The following is a 17,892-nucleotide window of genomic DNA, read 5'->3' as shown; positions in this document are numbered from 1 at the left end:
TGTAAGGAAATAAAATGTGGGGTTATCCTTAATAAGTTAAATGCTATGATTTAAGAATATGAAGTGAAAAGGTTATGAGTTGCTATGTATGATGAGTTTCTCATATATTAAGAGTCCTTTGTAAGATGTATATAATGGGATATCATGGATGAGTTTATTGGAGAGGAAAAGTTTATGAGAATAAAAGGTTAATTTTATACATGTGTTTTTCTTTCCTCTTCCAAGTATCTTAGTTAAGCATATTTTGCCCACCATCATTTCCAACATTTTCTCTCTTTCTCACTTGTCCCTTACTTCTATAGTAGCACGCAAAATTGTCATAGCTTGATTTTTTTATGGACACAAGCTCACTTATTCATGAGGTCCCCACTAAATGGGGGTTGATTCAACAATTCCTATCTGATTACTCAGATGATTGAGGAGAAGTAACCTTCCCCTTCAATCGTGACTACACTGCCTCATGCTTCTATGTATACATTTCTTTCGTTTTTATTATTTTATGCTTTGTCTTTTGATATTCGTGCGGATTGCTTTTCTAATGATCTTAGTATTGTTGAATGCATTTATGATCTGGATTTGTTTTTATTGCATTAGAGAATGATCCTATAAGAAGATGCAAGTGTATAATATTTATCATAATCTAACTCAAGTTGTGAAGGCCATGGTCTCATTTCTTTTAAATCACAATGAGTTCAAATCACTATAGGAAAAAATGCTATTTCCGACACATATATTTGCGACACGCAAAAGTGTTGCAAATTTGCGACATAAATCTGACAATGCATGACAAAAAGCCAAAAAGCGTTGCGAGAAAGAAGCTAAATCAAGTCGCGAAAAAAAGCGACAATCCAAAGAATGTTGCAAAATGTGTTTGCTAAAACTTTTGGGGACCGACATGTATCGTTGGTTTTGCGTCGCGATCATGACAGCATTATTCTCGAATGATTTATGTGCGTTGCAAAATATGTCGCAAAATTTTAGAGCCCGTCGTATGCTTGGTTTGCGGCACAGGTTGCGACACAGGTTGCGACACATTATTTGCAACGATCGATTGACGTTGCAAAATGTATCGCAAAGTTTAACAATGAAAAATAACATTTTTCCTAGCCGAAAAGGTGGATTTTGGTTTGTGGGTAATTGGAAAATAATGCTTAAATGGACATTTATTTTCAATCCTCTAGCTTCACCCTTTTTCACTTCCTTCACAAGTTTTTCCGATTTTTTTGACAAATAAGTATGGCTATTTGGTATTAGTGCCTTCAAAAAATTTTCATGATGATTTAAATTTGTATGTCTGTCTCCTCCTAACTCTCTTTAATTTGCATTTAGGGTTTGATTTAGAATATTTCACAACTTTATATGATTATACTAGTTAATTTTCATAAAAAAAAAAATCATAAGGTTTTTTTTCATTAATACCGATTATATCCCACCAAGGGTTGATTCAACCGACAGAGATTTGTATTGATTAAATAAATAGTTTTGGGTTTGAATGTTTGTATACACATGTTGGGAGAGAGGTCCACTTTTTGTAAACCTTTTAACATCTCAGCATAAAACCAAGTCATATATATATATAATATTAAAATTCTATGATTTTTAATTTAAATTAATTATATAATATTATCTAAATCAACCATGGACCCAATTTCCTCTGTTTTTCTTTCCATGGTTGATTTAGATAATAACATATAATTAATTATAATTAAAAATAATAGAATTTTAATATTATATATATATATATAAATGCATATTTATATGATATTTTTTTTGCAAGGGTTAGGCCTAGTACGCCCACGGTCCAACCTAACTTCCAAGCAACCCCTTCAACCCTTTCTCGGATCGCACACCCCATCCATCTCGACGGCGACCACCACCATTGCCATGGCCGATGATCACTCCCCCTCTCCACCGCATCTCTGCCACTCTTGCGGCAACCTCAACACCACTGCTCCTCCCCCACCGACTGGAAGGGAGAGCATCACCTTCCTCCCAAATCAAAGGTACCTCTCTGCCCTAATTTCCCAAATCAAAGGTCCACTTTTTGCTCTCCATTTTATATCGGGAAACCCTCGATCCTTTTTTAGTTTTGGAAGTGAGACAGTCTAGGCTTTGGAATCAATTATGGTGGCCAGAAACGTGAGATCTTTGGTGAAGACGAGAGCGTCATTGCGGGATCTCTTGAAATCAGAAGCCACATCTGTTTTGGGGGAGATTTCAGATAGTAGCACCGATCTGAAGCTCGGAATCGTGGATTTCTTTGTTAAGGCTTTTGCTGTTGTGGGAGATGTGGAAGTGAGCCTTCTTCTCATATTCTTTCTGAATTTCTTGTCTACTAAGCTTGTTCTAGAGTAATTCTGGTAGCTGTCAAGTTGCTTGTTAATAGTCTTTTAAATTGAATCTGTTGGACAGGTTATATTATTGAAAGAAATAAAAGGTGTGGATGCAGAAAAACTTGTGAAGAAGTGTCCAGTTAATGTCTTTGATATTGAAGATGTCGGCCAGGGTTGGTGCTCCTTCTGTTACTAGTAGCAGTTCATCTCCTTCATTTTACTGTATGCCATTGTTATAATTCTTCTGAAGCTTACTATTATTGAAAGTAGTAAATATTTCAATCTTTGTAGGACCTCTGTTGAACAATGATCTCAATATACAACAAGGATGATTCATCAATCAAAACTTGACTACCTTCCTAACCTTCGTATTATAATTATTTTTAGATCTTTAAAAAGATTTTTCAAAATAAATTTTCTTTGAATATGATTTGATTTAGCTAGTTAGATACATTCTGATGATTGCTTATTCAAGTTTTCTCCCTGTTTCATGATTTATTAAGGGTGAGTTATTTATTGAGCTTGCTAGTAGTTCATATAATGTGCTTAAATCTGATTTAGGTTCAAATCCTTTATCTTCCTCTTGTTCTGAAGGTTTTCCTGCATTGGTTCATAATCTTTACCTTCAATTTGCTTCTGTGAAATCTGAATTAACAAAAATACTGCTAATTGGTTAAGGACTGTTAGATAGAAGGCAAGCTTGATTCTTTGATCATGTAAGGTAGATTTCAAGCTAGAGCTGGAATCAGTTAGTTTTTTAGATTTATTCATGCAAGTTAGTTGATGTAATAAATCAGTTTAACATGGAGATTGTTTTTTATTCTGAGAACATGGTGCATGCACAGATGATGATGAACGTCAACGCTGAAGGTTTCTTTTGGACATTTAGCCTAATTGGAGTTGGATACAATTTCATCCTATTAGTTGTAGAACAGGGCAATTAGTAAAAGTTGACCAAGGGTTATATGGAAGATCCATGGCTTGTGGAAATCATATTTGACAATTCATATTAGGCAACTTTTATTTCAGACTATATGTCCAAAATATTTTTAACTAGGGAATGGGACCAAATCTCGTAACTCCCATTAGTTGGCTACTGAATGTTGAAAATGGAATTAGACCTTGTGTCTAAACTCTTGTAAAGTGTAAATTTCCTACTTAATGTTGAAGATGGAATGGGACCTTAGACCTCATATCTAAACTCTTGTAAATTTACTGCTGCAATGGAATGAGTCCTCATATCTAAACCCTTGTAAGTTGCCTATTGCCTGTGCCAAATGGAATGATGCCTCATATTGTTGGTTGATCTCAATTTATTGCAATCGCCCATATTGTTGTCCATCTGCTACAGTCCTTGAAACTTCAATACTTATATTAGAGTGCCTCAGAACCCTCTGGATAAGCAATGAGGAAAGGGATCCATTTAGTTATTAACTAAGTATTCAATTATTATCTTTTCTTGGTGTCATTGCTAAATTGTTCTTATTGCCATGCATTGTCTTTTAGATTATCAATGGTTCAGAGGATGGATCAGCACGGATATGGGGTAAGCCTGCAAACCTTTTCAAATTATCTATCAAATGACACGGATCTACTTTTTGTAACTTAATTTTTCATTTCATTGCCCTTCTATCTATTATTATCCAGCATTTTGTGGAATTTAAGTAGCGCCTCTGTTGTTAGATCTATATCCTTTTGGCCTACTTATAATTTATAAAATGTGAATGCTCAATGGATCATCCATTTTTTAATTGTGATTTTTATTTGTAGATTGTAGGAATGGATTGTGCACCCAAGTTATAAATCCAGAAAAGGGTCGTAAGCTGAAGGAAACTTCATGGGTCAGTTGTTTGGCGATTGATGCAAGTGAGAGCTGGCTGGTAAAGTTCTTTATTCAGTTCCCTGATATTTCTTTACTGATGACGTATGCTTGCTACTGTTTTTTGTTGCTGGTTCTAATACTGCTATGCAGTAACAATTTAGCATTTTTATCTGTGTTAAGGATCAAAGACCAGGAAATATAGTTTCTCTTCACAAGAATGTTTGCAGTGGCTCAAAGTTATTATTGTTGCATAGTTTTAATAATATAATGGAATATGGTTTACTAAATCTGAAACGAGAATGAAAGCATGACTTTCTTAATTCAGGCTTGCGGCACTGGAAGGGACCTATTAGTTTGGAGTCTTCTCTCTTGTGAGTGTATTTTTAATATTGAGAGCCATGCCCCAGTGCAAGATGTATCATTTGATGGTAACCAAGTTAAATGGATGTGGTTATCCTGCACCTGAAGGACTGTCTTCATCATATTTTTACTTTTGTGTTGCATGCATCTAGACCTTATTCATGTTCAGAAAATGGATAAAATTTTGGCATGTATAGAGTTCATCCCCATTATCAGTTATTTACCAGTTCTATTTCAAGGAAGGTTTTTCAAAGTTTTTTTTATTTCTCATTGGCTTATGTCTTGTTTTCAGCATATCCTCGCAGTTGGTTCTGAACCAATTTTGAGACGGTACAACATAAATGGGAAGGCTCTGTCAAAAATTCAATGTGCTCCACAGTCAACATTTTCCGTTTCCTTTCACTCCTCCGGGGTAGGTTCAACTTTCAATCTTCCCTCTTCAGTTCTTCTCGAGTAAGGATATAATTTGGAACATATCATGCTTTAAACTTGGAATACGAGTTTTGCTTGATTAAATCCAACCCATCTAAATCTCATATATCCCAAAAGATCAATCAGACAATTGCGCAAATGTACATGAATTTTTCTCTCATTTCTTTTCCAGATTACAGCAGTCGGTGGCTACAGAGGCTTAGTAGATGTCGTGTCGAAATTGGGAGCCATCTGTGTGTGTTTTGCTGCCGTGGTTTAGATAAAGATATATTTACTTAATTGAAACTTTGCTTGTTACGGGACTTATGGATTGCCCTCCATTCTCATTGATGATCTACATGATCAGGCGGAGTTGGGGCTTTGTTCATGGATCTCATGTTGTTTGTTGTTCCTGGTGATGTTGTTAACCTCTTTTATGAATCAATCAGTCAATGAATCAATCATATTATTAAGTGTCACCAAATGTATTCTTCACATCCTGAGTTTGAAATTTGTTTATTGTTCAGGATTGTAAATTAGGCTTTAAAACATGTTTGTGAAAATAGTTAAAAAATTATTATAGATAATTATAGTTATGAATAATTAATTTGCGACATAATTTGCGACAATAAAATTGTGTCGCATAATATCTCACCGAGATGCAACACAATTTGCGACACAATTTGCAACAATTGAAATGTGTCTCAAATTTTGTTGCAAAACATCGCACACATTTGCAACAAAGTTTTGCGACAAACAAAATGAGTTTCAAAAATTGTTGCAAAAAAACTCAATGTTAGCAACACAATTTGCGACGCGTAAAGTTTTGCGACAATTAAAATAAATTGCAAAGAATGTTGCAAAAAGTCTCAAATAATTGCGACATTTATTGCGACACAGAAATTATGTCGCAATAAATTGTCGCATATCGTTGCAAATTGAATGGCAAATATTGTTTCAGAAGATCCATAAATTGCGATGAAATTTGCAACGTTTCATTTTGTGTCGCAAATTCTGCGACACAGTCTTCAAAAGTGTCACAAATATTTGCGACATCTGAAACGCGACACATTTTATTGTGTCACAGATTATGTTGCAAATTGCGATCTGCAACACATTTTTTATTTTTTATGTCGCAAAAATGTGTCGCAAATTGAGTTTTTTGTTGTAGTGAATCTTCCTATCAATTTATCTTATATCGTTGAGCTCTCGTCCCTTCTATGCTCTCATTCCTTTGTGTTCATTCCACTACTCTTTATCCTCACTTGCCATAGTAAATAAGGACACGCTCCTTCTCCTCCTACATGGGCAAAAATCACATCGACGGGGAGGCGTAAGCCTGATCCTTCCCATTTGGTTGTCGGTCCAATACTGATGAAGCTCAAGGAGACTATGTCGGATTTTGTTTCCATCGATTTAGAAGCAAAGAATAGGGTAAAGCAGAAATTCCAACACTCCCTGAACAGTAAGTTTTTTTGCATACCACTCCCATTTGATCTAGTTAAGATGAACCTCTAGGCTAGGTGGGGGGACTTTGGCGAGATTCATGTCTTTGAGCCCAGGTGGGGGTATTTGTTAATCCGGTGTGAGACGCATGAGACTATACATAAAATTCTCTTTGAGGGCCCTTGGACCATCAATGGGATCATTCTGTAACTGGTGTTGTGGCATCCTTACTTTGAACCAGTGTTTACTAAACTCACTACTGCTGCTATATGGATTCAACTCCTCATCAATTTGGTTGTCTTCTCAAGATTGACGAATTTACCACCTCTCTGTCCTAGTCAAGTTTGCTTGGGTTTGCATCAAAATAGACCTTTCAAAACCCTTGAAGCGAGGTCTCTGGATCATTAACAAAGAGCAAAGGGTCTTCGTTGTAGTTCTCTACGAGAACTTCCTATGTTCTGTTACTTGTGTGGGATGGTTGGACATCTGTTGAATGCTTACAGCCTGTGAGAATTGAACGACCAGACTAACCCTTCTCAGTCCCCTCATACTGGTCTTGTTGATCAGAGAAGGTTGGAGGTCAAGTGCGGTCAGTTCCAATCCGATCGACATCGCCTAGGAGGCGAATGGTTCACCCAATGTCTTGGGCAGTCAGGGAACGAGTAATAAGGTGGTTCAATGGATATCTTAGAGATGGATTTTGGGTTGTGGATGGATGTTGGTTACACGGCGGTGCAGCTGCGCTAGAGGTCGTGGTGGCTTCCGGGGCAAAACATCACGTGAACTATGCCTGACTGGCGGTGAGCCTCCTGTTGAAATTTTCCATACGCTAGGTTCCAAGACTACAGTTGCTCATTCGCCACATGGTGGCACAAGAGGATGCGGTCGGGCGGTCACCTTGGTTTAAGATCTACCCATTATGATCCTCTAGATTCGGATAGAATGCAGATCAGAGAGGATATCTTAGAGAAGGAGATTTCTTCTGATCCTTTGCATTCTTTTCATCCAACGGCTCTTGACCGCCTTTCCTTATGTTAAAATTGTTTAAATGCGGTCAGCCAAAGCGTTGTTGTTTATGTCGCAATGAAGGTGACAGTCGTCAAAATTATACGAATGTCGCTGGTCCAAGTCGTATGTCGTAAAATAACCTAAATATTATACTTGTTGAATCATTTTATAATATATGTAATTGTTTTCATTCATTCAAAATATTAAGTGAGTTTATTTTAGTTGTGAGAGTAATTTTTACATGTTCAAATTTTTTAATGTTTAATATTTTGTTATTATGAAAAAATATAAAAATTATTTAAATTATTAATATTATGTTAGAATTAGTGAAAGTAGAAATACTATAGTAGAAGTGGGGATAAAACAAGTTGTAAGAAAATATTATGAAATTATAAGGGCTTGAATGTAAAACCGATTTTAATTTAAAAAAATACTGGATCCGTAGTTTTTAAAAATAAAATTTTCATATTAAAAAATATTGGACCTTTAATTTTTTTTAAAAAGTAAAATTTTAATATTAAAAAACTAATCGGACTTTTAATTTTAAAATAACTATTACAAAAGTAAAAAATGTGCATTTTTGTAAATAATTGATGAAATGCTTATTTCAGGAAAATGCTAATAGCATTTTACCGAAATAAGCATTTCCGTAATTATTTATGGAAATGCGCATTTTATTCTTTTTAATATTAAAATTTATTTTTTAAAAAAATTAGGGTCCTATTAGTTTTTTAACATTAAATTTTACTTTTTTTTTAAAAATGCAGGCACCATTAGTTTGTTAATATTAAAGTTTTTTTTTTAAACTACGGATCCCACTAGTTTTGAAATTAAAAAACAATTTTACATTCAAGTCCTTATACTTTGATAATATTTTCTTATAACTTGTTTTTATTTCTACTTCTACTCTCCTATTTCTACTTTCACTAACTCTTGTCACATTAGATAAATGTATGCGCACATGCATATACATTTCATTTTCCTTGTCGCTATGTTCTTGTAGCGTGCGTATATATTTATCTACATTGGCAGGCATATGTAGATAATATTTATAGGCTTGAGACAAATTTTAATGTATGTCATAAAGAGGTTTAGATAATGTCAAATGAGAGATACTAGAACCCATATAATGGTCCACGTCTATATCTTGATCTTACAATGTGTAGACCACCTTTAGGGCGGGTAAAATCTACTAGAATTTATAATGAGATGGACATAATGGAAGACGGTCAGCCAAAGTGTTATGGTTTATGTCACAATAAAGGTCACACTCATCGAAATTTTTCCGAATGCCGTTGGTCCAAGTTGTATGTCGTTATGTAACCTAAATATCATACTTGTTGAATCATTTTATAATATATGTAATTGTTTTCATCCATTCGAAATATTAAATGAGTTTATTTTAGTTGTGGGAGTAATTTTTACATGTTAAAAGTTTGGCTGTTAAAATTTTTGGATGTTTAATATTTTGTTATTATGAAAAAAAAACATTAAAATTATTAAAATTATTTAAATTATTAATAGTGTTTTAGAATTAGTAGAAGTAAAAATAAGTTATAAGAAAATATTATGAAAGTATAAGGACTTTAATGTATAACTGTTTTTTTAATTTTAGTTTAAAAAAACTTTGATATTAAAAAATTAATGGGACCCGCATTTTAAAAATAAAATAAATTTTAATTTTAAAAAATTAATGGGACCCTAATTTTTTAAAAGAATAAAATTTAATCTTTAAAAATATAAAATATGTATTTCTATAAATAATTACAGAAATACATATTTCAATAATTAATTAAAAAAATAATATTTAAAAAAAATCAACTAATTGGAAACTTCTTTGCATATTATTTTGTTGACTGAAAATTTTCTTTGTGCTACTAACATATATTTATTTAATTATTGCCTCCTCTTAATTACTTGTATTCCCAGTGGGTGGCACTATCAAGCTGTGCCCACTTTAATAATTTAGATGTTAATGTGCTTGAGTTGTTTAACATATTTAAACGACTAAATTGAAGACAAGACAAGGAAATAGTAAGAAAGTAACTCCCATTAATTTTGTTTCCTTCTTACTGTCTAGGGACCACCACAATAAGTTAAAGGTTTATTAAACCAATCAAGCTCACATATTAGATTAATATTGCCGCCTTTGACCCACTATGATTGAGGCAATAGTTGCATGCATGCTATTAATAGTTTACTTGCACAGTATATTTGAATTGTCTACCATAAAAGCCAAGTTGATTGTATAAATAATTATTAAGCTTGGAATTTCCGTTGGGATCTAATCACATTAGCATCATTTTAATTAATGATTTGGAAAGTTAATTCGGTGGAATTGTTCGGTATAAATAAATAGCATTATTTAACAAATAGAATTTTAGAAATGGCCTGAAAAATTATTGATTTGATTTAGAGAATAATATTGTATATAAGATCTGGACTCACTAAAGTATTTATAAACATGGTAGAATTATAAAAGCTTTTTGAAGTAATATTATTATTTTGATGATTAATGATTATTATGGTATTTATCTTTGTTTAGTTCTCAAACTTATTGAAGGTATTTTTTTTGAAATTTCTTGCATTGGTAATACACTTGCCATTTCTTTGTCATTTTGAAATGAAGTGCTTTGTGTCACTTTTGTTAAATTGTTAGTATGTATGAAAATTTTGTTTCTTTTATTTATGTCTTCCTATACTTTAAAATACAGGCTGAGAAGTTAGGTAGGGAGGTAGGATATTATGAAATTTTTTAGGCTAGACACAAGCGCAAGGATTAAGAGGGTAAAAAGGGTGAATTCGTGGATAACAAATCAAAAGTTATTAATGTATGTGAATTTGAGTCATTTCTCTTTTTTTTTTAATTGGTATCATTTAAGTTTTGATTTACAAGAGACATAGAAATGCTTGTTATATATATATATGTATATATATATTTTCTTGGTTAAAATATTAATTTTTAATTACCATTGTTTCAGTGTATCAGTTTCTATTTGCATGAAGCCTTAAAAACTAATGAGTTTTCCCTTTTATCATTCATTTTTATTGTATGAGTTATAAATGATAAAATTTGCTTTTAAACTTGTTATAGGAAAAGTATAATGCTGCATTGATCGACAAGTATGGTGATGATATCTCTTCCCATCCAAGTTTCGATGGTCAGTTATGGTCTGATGCAATTAGTGGATTGAAGGTTACACGGACAAGGAGTGTTTATTGTTTTGAGAGTAGGGTAGGCTCAAGACAAATGTTTAGTGTGGCATTTACTTGTCCTTCCATATTTGCTTCAGTTTGTGGACCTTCCACCTATTAGCCTTTTGCAACAAATGAATCTTTGTTGCAAACGCAGCTTGTAGAGAAAGTTGAGAATTTAAAAAGTACAGTTCTTGATATTCAACAAGGTCAAGCAAGGCTACAAAGTAAATTGGACAAAATCTTGGAGTTGGTGGAACGCGGTCATCCTATATTATTTTCTCAAGCACGACAATCGAGAATTAATTTAAGGGATGCCACTACTTTAGATGGCCGAGAAGATGCATAAGGAGATTGAGATGGCCCTTAGAATGGTGTTGTTACCATTTGTTTTTTTGGAGTACCTTTAAAAATGTTTTAATATTGTTGTTGATTGCTTGCAACTTTATAACTTCAAATATTTTACATATGTTGTTGGATTGTATTATGAATTTAAGTTTTTTTTGTTGTGATGAACAAGTGATTGTATTATGGTTTGTAGGATTGTTAAATACATATGGTGTTATATTCATATTAATCACAATATAGGTTTAATGCGTAAAATTTGTATATATAATACATTAGTAATATTTCTCCCCACGGAAAAGTATAATATTAACCAATGGAATCACAATCTTTACAGACAAAGCAATTAATATTTGGTGAAAATAAAATACCTTCACCAACAGAATTCCTAAAATTTAATAATTATTTTAGACATAAAAATACAATATCGACAAAAATCATAGTAACGATTATGCTTCACCGACTAATAACAATATTTGCCCTGTCGGAACAATAATTTTTACCAATGAATAGTATTAAATTAATATTCTTTACTGACAAACAAAAATTCTTTCTACCTACTGAAAGCTATCTTTGCCAACACATTTTCATTAAAAAAAAAATTCCTTTTAGCGACGAAAAACAATACTTTTTACTAACGAAAACATACCTTTCACCGATAAAATTATCATAAATTAATATTTTTCACTGACAGAAAAAATACTTTTTATCGATAGAAATGTTCTATTAACGACAAACAATACCGACAAAATGAATTAAATTTTAATATTTAAATAATTATTGTCGATGGAATTATAATCATCACCAACACATATTTCCATTGGCAATGGTTTATTGTTGCCGACAAGATTTATTATTACCGACGGAAGAGAATTACATACATGATATTTAATGATGAATTAGTCCCAACCAGTATTCCGTCAGTAATGATATCTACCGACTGAATGTCTACCATTATTGACAAAAATTTCTTATGAGTGTACAACATTCATATATTTTATATCAGTTTGTACACTCATTTGGTATGAATTAGAGTCATATTATGGAATTTGAGCTAAATATAGTGTGTTTCACATTCTCAGGCTTAGGGTAGCATTTCAAGATGAGAAAGCATTCCAGGCCTTAAAAGATGAAGTTGGAACTCTCTCGACACCATTTGAATAACGACAAGGCAAAACTAGGTGATTTACTAGCAGCTTACAGTAAACCTTACAACCATAAATAGATTCCAGAGAACCTTGACAACATGCTTATGCCCGTAAGGGGGATTCAGAGCCAAATCAGAGAACCTTACTGGTAAGGTTTACGCCCGTAAGGATGCCTATAGGGACCATCCAGAGGAGTTTACAATCATAGCATACGCTCGTAAGGGCATTGTAAGAAGCAACACAGTGAAGTTTATAATCCAGTGCTTACGGCCTTAAGCTAGACCGTAACACAAACAGAAGACCTTACAGATGTGACTTACGATCGTAAGTGGTCCCGTAAGACTCACGACTATCTTCTCCAGCTCCCTTATGGCCACGTCCTTACATTGGTAAGTAGCCCGTAAATAATCTGGTATAAATAGATCTCATGAGGATGTTTAGGGTATTCTTGGCTTTTGTTTTAGGCGATTCTTGGAGGCAAAATTAGGAAAGAAAGGAGATGAATCTCCATCACTTAAGGGGTTATTTTAAAGGAGATTTGGATCCACATTCAAGCTGATTGGAGGTCGTAGCCATCAAGTTCATGGATGCTTCATCGACATGATTAAGAAGAGGATTTTCATGGAATTCATGCTTCCTCCTATTATTTCTATCTTGGATGGTTTCCCTCCATTAATGGAGGGTTAATTTGTAGATGTTTGGGCATAGTTGAACTCTAAGGCTTATATTTTTGACATTATTTGTTGGATCTTTGATGTTTTAATAGTTTTCCTAATTGCAATCATATCTATTTGAGTCTAATTGTGTGATTGAATGCTAGATTGCTAATGAGGCAAAAGCCCTAGTTATTATGTTTGGTATTACTACGTGACGAGAAAAAAATTTCCCACCTAGCATAGACTTGCCGCAATTCGAGAAGATAGTGAGTACACATCTGGTTATGGTACTTTGGAGACTTTGTCTCCCACAATCCTTCTGATTAGGTTAGTGATAATCTCTATGTTCTTGCAATCATGTGGAGTAAATTTTAGGAGAAATTGCATTTATGCTCTGTATTCGGATTAGGGTTAATCTCTCTCTTTGGAGGAGTTTATCTATTTAAGAGATTGTCGTTAGCCTACAATAATGTTTCATAGAGTGCAAATGTGATTGTGTAGATGTCTGTATCAGCTCTGCACCTATTTAGTATCTATTCGCCTGAGCAATTGGGGTTTTGTATAATTTTGAAAACCTTTCCGTTCAAACAAGATTGCATATTTAGACAACTTTTGTCCTATGCTTTATAACCCTAGAGGGATGCTATGCTTGGACATAGCTTTCTTCCTTGACTTCTCTCCTATTATTTCCTGTATTTTCATATATTTACTTGCTTTTCTTCACACACACAACATTCGATCATTTAGGCTATTTTTTGGGTTTAGAGTTATTACTAGTATTCACTTTCTTCCTTGTTGACTAATGTGAACACCCGCAAGTACACGGGGTTGTCAAGTAGTACCCTGTGCATGAGATAGGGTCATATCTCTCGAGTACCAGTGTCCTAAATAACTAAAAGGGGTTAAAAACAACTAAAGTAAAATGGTCACGGACGCGGATTCTCTCTGGGCCACTAATATTAGAAGAATGCTAAGGTTACAAAGCAAAGGTGATTTTGGGCCAAGAGATTTCTAAAGTAGGTAATCCCGAATCCCTCGGTGATTACCCCTAATCCTATACGAGTACTGGCTCAGAATTTCTTCTGACCAAATCCTCCTATAATTGCATTAAGGCTAGGAATATCTCTAATTAGGGTTAACCAAACATCTAGGTTCATCCCCTAATTGTTGGAGGGGTACAAAATACCAAAAGTCCTCGGTGTGTTCGTACATAGATCACTTTCAAGCTAAGTACGTCTAATACAAAGGCGCATCCCGCGCATCTAAGTACAACCTAAGAATTAAACCACAGAGTTCTCATGAAATCTAATACATTAAAGAACACAAAGCTTGAACCACAAAATCAAACCAAATGCATTAAAGGTAAACAAAGCATTTAAACAAGCAAGTTCACCCCAAGGTTCACCGACATCAGGTGACCTTAGGATTTAGCTGTCCATACAAACAAATATATGGTTCAACACAATGGGAACAACTAAAACAAACATAAGTAAAACTCCCTATAAGATTAAAAACCGAATGACGCTTTGGATCATATGGAAAGCTTCCACGCACACCACAATGGGGGTGGCTTCCCTTGTCGTCTTCAAGCCTGTATAAGTGAGTCAAGGAGGGATCTTGCTAGAGTATGCTTCTTTCATTGATTTTCACCTCAAAAATGCCCTCAAATGTCATTCTTCACCTTGGATCAAGATGGGGAGCTCAAAGAGAAGGGAGAAGATGATGAACAAATACCATAAAACCCTCTTTTAAAGGTCTTCTCGGGATAGCTTCATGGCCTAGCTCATGACCGTGAGGATGCTTGACAATGCTCTTTTGCATGTGTACCACAAGTGCACGGGTTTGTGGAAGTAATAATACCCCGGTGAGTGGATAGTCGAATCCACAGAGAATAGTGATTAGAAACACAAAGATTACCATTTAACTAGAACGAAAAATGAATCAATAGTGATGTGAATAAGAATCAATGCAAATAAAAATAGGAAAAGAAGAAGGAGGCGCAAATGAAAGATAGGAGAGGCAATCGACGATAAATGGGGCACCCGGACATTGCTCACCCTAGGACTATTGTTTCAAGTGCAAGACCACTCATTATGTTTCCTAACTATTGTCTAATGAGTCATGGAGATTCTTAAGCACACGGTCCCAAAACTTAAGGTCAACCGTGACTAACCCTACATAATGCCCCAGTGGAGAAATCTCTCAGTCTCGACACCTCACACTGTGTTAGGTTGCTTTAGACTCTAGGGATTCTAAGTGATAAACCATATTCCCTAAAATAGATCTAACCCTTTGCTCCAGGCGAAAGACCTCTAGTCACAATTAAGCCCTAGATACTAAGGATTACTTCAACGCTTCACTCTGTTGCTTGTGCAACTAAGCCCCAGTAGAGTTCATCTCTTAGCACTTCACTCTATTGTGATCGTAAAGAACTCTTGGAACGTGGAGGTAGGATAAATCACACTTGAGGGGAAAGGGGACGTTCCGCTACCTCTCGACTCACCCTCTTAACCTTCTCCAATCTAGCATTGTCTAATCCTCATGGTGTGTCACTCATCCACAAGTATTACCAAAATGGATTCTCAACCCTAGTGGCACTCTAAGGGAAATTCAACTCAACAAGCATTCAAGATTGGAACTCAATTAAAACATCAATCAATGAAAGCATAATAAGAGGTCAAAGAAACAATATCATCCTAAGGTTTACAAACCCAAGTATCCACTAGGGGTTTAGCTCTCCATGGAGCAAAATACAATCAATAATGAAATCAAAAATAAAAATATGCAATCCATCCCTTGGTGTTCGTGTCGATGGTCATGTGGAGTGGTCGCGTCTTCTCCAAAGGTCCCCTCGTCAAGCCTAGGGCACACCTCATAGGATCAGTGCCGACGAAAGCTCCCCCAATAACTTTCTTTCGAAGGAAACGTGGTGTCGAAGGCCATAAACCTCTCTAAAAGCCTAGCCAAGGCCTCTCTAAACTCTAGCCATGGGCACCTCCAAAGGTGAGAAAAGATAGGCCAAAGGATGGAAAGAAGGATCCCCAAATCGTGCTGAAATTGCGACTAAAATAGGGCTAGAATCGAGCATCCACATGCCCGTGTGAATCTGCAGAAATTCATTTTTTTAGCGGTCTGTGAACAGTAACTATTACAGTAAAATTGCTACAGTGCCTGCTATAGTATTCCACCAAAATACTCCCGAATCCACACTTTTCATCGAGGCAACATAAACGGGCACATGTCCATGCTGTAGATCGTGTTGCATCTTCAAATAAAAACACATTTGATGACAATCTTGCTAGCATTGCACAAGTCGGAACACATGAGTAAGACTATCTTTGTGCCCCTCCAATTTGCATATTCACTTGAGCACAATGGAGGTTGGCACACACTCACATGTCTTTGAGCACAACTTGTGTCTTCATGTTTGTTCACTCCAAGATTTCATCAACAAAGTGCCTCCACGATCTACTTTGGCTGCTTTCTTCCATTATTGTCTCCATAACCCTATATGCACAAAAGTAACACAAATACATATGTATTAGCGATAAAATATGAGAAAAGTAATGCTCATTGTAAGAAAAGAATAATTCGTATTACTAATACACAAGCACTTATCAATGCTCGTAAGCTTCATGGGATTCTAGTAAAATGCCGATTTCTCTAGTAGACTTGCAGGCTTCTTTACTGCCAAAATGCTGTCCGTAAGAAAAACCTGATACTTTGTCATTTCTTCTATCTTTCGTACTATAGTACTTGCTACATTATCGCTACAGTACCAGAGCTCTAAAACATCTTTTTTGTTGCCGATTTCTTCCTAATTTGCGTCGTTGAGCTCACTTAGGCTTCTTTGAGGCCTGTAACATGAATGGAACCAATTAAACGCTAAAATGGGCATTGATTCATCCAAATACATATAAATAGTACAAACATATAACATATAAAATACATACATTTAAGCCTTTATCAAACATCTCCATACCTAAGAGTTTGCTTGTCCTCAAGTAAACAAACATGAAGAATAGGGGCAAGAAGATAAATGGTTAAATGTATGATCTCAAGTTCAAAAGTAAAGAACCTAACAAGCACAAGTGAAAAGAAATCAAGATAGTGAGTTGTCTTATAAGTAAACAAGTAAATGTAGTCTTGTTTTATCTAAAGTGCTCCTATGAGTATGTGTAGACTTCTTACCTTGTACTCCTTACCCTGGTTTACCCCACGGTATCCATTCACCCCACACACAATGATAATCAACATTAGGATTGTTAAAGACATCCTCAATAATCAATCAAGAGTCCTTCGGTTCCTAAGTAAAATTTTAGCCCTTATGTGAATGTAAGATAGGTTCTAGGAGATCAATAGGTTTTTAATTCTCTTGTTTTTTTATATTAGAGTCCGACTAATGTAGTGACACACCCTGTGTGTGTGTGTACTACAAGTGCATGGGTCATCAAAGTAATAAAATACCTCGGTGAGTGGGTAATCGAATCCACAGGGAATAGTTTCTTAGAAATACCAGTATTGCTATTTAGCTAGAGTGAAAACCAATTTGTGATGTTGAATTAAAGAAATCAATGTAAAGATAAATAAAAGATCAGAGAAAGCAAGAGGAGTAAGGAGAGGTAATCGATGGTAAAATGGGGTACTCAAACAATGCTCACCCTAAGACTATTGTTTCAAGTGCAAAACTAATGTTATGTCTCCTAATTGAGGTTTAATGAGTTGTGGAAATCCAAAGACACACGGTTCCAAACCTAAGGTCAACCGTGACTAGTCCTTTACAATATGGCCCGGCGGAAAGGGATACTCTCGACATCTCATACTGTGTAGGATTTCTTGGAGCTCTAGGGATTCCAAGTGATAAACACTATTCTCTAATATAGATCTAAACCTTTGGTCCAGGCGAAAGACCCCTAGTCACGATTAAGCCCGAACACTAAAGATTACTTCAACACTTCACTCTATTGTTGCTCATGCAACTAAGCCCCAGTGGAGTTTATCTCTTGGCACTTCACTCTATCGTGACCACAAAGAACTCTTGGAACGTAGAGGTAGGATAAATCACGTCGGAAGGGAAGAAGACATTCTACTACCTCTAGACTCACCCTCTCAAGCCTCTTCAATCTTGCTAAGTCTAACCCTAATGAAGTTGTCACCCCTTCAAAGGA

The 17,892-nt window shown here is 35.0% G+C and overlaps 1 pseudogene; it reads left to right on the top strand.

The window, feature by feature from the left end:
* Window positions 1-1,780: 1,780 nt before the first annotated feature.
* LOC120282350 lies at window positions 1,781-5,421 on the top strand (annotated as a pseudogene).
* The last annotated feature ends 12,471 nt before the right edge of the window (window positions 5,422-17,892 follow it).

The sequence above is a fragment of the Dioscorea cayenensis genome, chromosome 18 (genome assembly GCF_009730915.1).
Source record: "Dioscorea cayenensis subsp. rotundata cultivar TDr96_F1 chromosome 18, TDr96_F1_v2_PseudoChromosome.rev07_lg8_w22 25.fasta, whole genome shotgun sequence".
In the NCBI taxonomy this organism is placed as follows: Eukaryota; Viridiplantae; Streptophyta; class Magnoliopsida; order Dioscoreales; family Dioscoreaceae; genus Dioscorea; species Dioscorea cayenensis.
This window is presented reverse-complemented; position numbering and strand designations above follow the sequence as displayed.